Source organism: Struthio camelus, chromosome 27 (assembly GCF_040807025.1).
Source record: "Struthio camelus isolate bStrCam1 chromosome 27, bStrCam1.hap1, whole genome shotgun sequence".
In the NCBI taxonomy this organism is placed as follows: Eukaryota; Metazoa; Chordata; class Aves; order Struthioniformes; family Struthionidae; genus Struthio; species Struthio camelus.
Window position 1 is genome coordinate 7908493 of NC_090968.1, and position 3277 is coordinate 7911769.

Below are 3277 nucleotides of genomic sequence, written 5' to 3' on the forward strand. Positions count from 1 at the left end.
AGAGAGGAAGGTGCATGCTCACTGCTGAAGCAACTGTGTGTCAGAGACTGCACCCTCCTGAAGAAGGGTGCTGCTCTTAGCCATATCTTTCTGCATTAGCTTTGTATCTTAAATGATATTTATGAAACCGTTCGGTGTAGAAATCTGTGTCCCAGGATAATGATATGTGATGGATGAGTGAGACATTGAAACTAGGGTAGCAGGAGATAGGTATCTGCATGAGTGGCAGATAGGTATCTGACAAGACGGACTCTAGAGTGTTAGGTTCTCTCATGCGTATAGCTCTCAGTGAATTGCAATACTGCTTATTGCTAAATGCGTTAAACAATAGTATTATGGGGTTGGATGTTTTCTTTGGAGCTGGGCTTTTCGGGGTTGTTGGAGTGTGTGTGTGTGTGTGTGTTTGCAGCATGCAGAGTTTGGGCACAAGGCAGTAAAGAGAGCAGCGCTCCAGGCAGCTTAAGTTCAAGAGCCCCCTCTGTTGCACGTTTGCTGGAACCTCTCTACCAATGTAGATATAAAATGAAGCCATTTTCTGGTTTCATGGGGGAAAGTTCACTGTCTGCTAAGGTGAAAGAAGTATGTTGTGGTATGAATAAAGTATTTGCACAGATCACTGCTTTATAGTCACTGTACCTCTGCCTTATACAAAATCCTCTTAGGGATTATTCTCAGCGTTACTTGAAGTACGTGCAAAAAGCTACTCAGATTCTGCCGTTGTTCTGCTTGTGACTAGGTCTGAATGTTTTGATGCACAGAAGTAATTTGATGAAGTGTTCTAGCAGTAAGGAGGATAGACTTTTTTGAAAATGGATGCTACTGGCAGGGACGCCAGTTGCCTGCATTCTCTAGAGATGGACTTTTGGTAACAAAACCTCAATAACCATGTCAGAAGTCTGTGCGTCCCCCTTCTGGCAATCCTTTGCTGCCATAGCTGTGGAGGATTTCTGGCACTCTCTTTGGGCAGCAGCTTTCCTGAGCAATCAGGATACGGAATGTGCTTTTGTCCTGGAAGGTATGTGTTGAGCAGCTGATCTTGACTGTCTTCTTTCAGTGCAGTGACTGCCAAACCTCCGTCTCCTCTCGTAGGATGTATTGATGCATTTCTGTCCTGATAAGTAAGTTCAGTCTAATGCCAGAAGCCAAGTTTATTGTGGTCACTTCACTCTGCACCTTCTCTGAGCTCTGTTATTTGAATAACAGTACTGTTTCACCCTGTGCTGTCTTCTCCACCTAGGCTGGCCTCACTCTGATTAGTTACTAAGTCTTAGTTTTATAAATAAGTTTATAAATAAGCTTTATAAATATGTTGCTGAAAATGATTATCAGCAACAGCTCCTTATTCTCACATGGGTACTTGGTACTAGGTGAAGAGACTCTGTGCTTAACCAAGGACTTCCTGTCAGGCCACTAACTGACACAGGAAGAGCATTGTTTTTTTTTTTCCTGAAGAGTTATGAGGCTGTAACAGGCTTTCTCTATGCCTTTCCTGAGTGGCAATCATCTAGTTTGAACAGGAATTAGATGGGCAACTGGGAGACTGGTCATAGCTGTTCTGTAAAGACTTAATAGTCCAGGCATCAGTATCCTGATCTGACAGCTCTGCTTCTGAATGTGTGAGCAAAATTCTGCTGTAGAAGCCTGGGTTAAGAGGAGGGTTGTAACCAGATCCGTAACTATTAAGGACACAGTGTGTCGTTGTCTTCCCATCCCATGTACGCTGTGCTCTGATTCAGATCTACCTGTTTATCAGCAATTAGTAGCTTTTGTACCCAAGAAGAGCCTGAAAAATTGTTTAGAAAATGGGCTGCAGGCCATGTGCATAGTGGAGGCAAGATTCTTTGGAATCCTTAGTACAAAATGACCACACCTGAAAGAACAGTTGAAAAATTTGTCGAGTTTATGCCATTTAGCATAATGGCAAAGACTAGGGATTTGCTTGCATTGCAGTCTAAAAGTGGTATTGCAGCTCTTCACAAAACTAGTTCATAAGCATAAATAGTTTAGGTGTACTGATAGTGCCTCATGACGTGTTGGATTGCGAATCCCCTCTAGATCCTTAGCTAAGTATTCTGGCAGCCTAGCAGGACTCTGAATATTCTTTGCTTTCATCCAGTTTCATCCAGCTAAATACTCATAGCTCAGACCTGTCATCTTCAGCTGGCGTTACACCCTCAGAATGTAATCCAGAGATGGTTGATCAAGCAGTTTGTATTCTTCAGAATGCCTAAGCTCATCCAAACGTTTATAGTGAAGAAAGCTCTTTGTGTAACTGAGAAACAACGAACTGTTAATCCTTTTTCAAAGGAACAGCAATACAGAATAGGGCAGACTTTGGCATCGGATGCTCCCATACCGTTCCATCTTTGGTCTGCCTTCACTTTTACTTTCCCCCCTCCCTCTCAAAGAGGCTTAGCGCGCAGGAGCAGTTGTTCCTCCTGGGCAGCAGTTGCATTCCTTTTCCGTCAGACTGGCAGTTCCTTCCCCAACAGGCTCGCTCTTACTGTGCCCAGAACTCAGAGTAGTTAGCTCCTTCGAGGTAAGCACAGACCACTTAATCTTTTCTGGCTACAGTACAGGTGTCTCTTTGGAATTGCAGTTAGCTAAGAGAGGCCTCCAAGACTGGAAGCAATGGAGGAAGAAGTGCCGTGTGATGTGTTTGTTTAGCAGAAGCTGGCAACAGAACAGAGGTTATTGACAAGAGATAGGATAAACTTTTGTACAAACACATTGAGTGGATTCAGCTGTCTAGCTGTGCCATGCTTGTGGTCTGCTGTTGGCCTACATTCCCTCCCCCAATGGCACAGCTGTGCTTGGTGGCCCTGGCAGCCTGCAGTGGATGTGACTGCCTGTGCTGCATGTCGAGCTGCATGCTTCCCTCCCTGTGCCACCATGCATGAGTTTGCAGTGGCATTAAAGCACCTAACTTCACCCAACCCATAGCAAGTCGTCAGGAGAAAGCAATACCTAAAAATGATGTAATGCGCAGAATGGTACTTTGATTTGGGGTGGTGGGGGCTGAGATAAAATGTACATTTCAGTACCTTTAGCAGATTTTAATGAAGTTGTGGGAAGGAGACAGCTGCTCTGTCACTTTAGGTAATTAAATAGCCCATGAGCTCTACTCCCCCTTTCCCCGAGTCCTCGACTTCAGACAGACGAGCAGACGCCACCGACCTCCGGGGGAACGAGGGGGCTCGCGGCGCCCCCCGGCGGCTCGCGGCGCCCCGCGCGGCTGCAGCGCGCCCGGCCCGCGGCCCCTTTCGGGGCGGGCGGC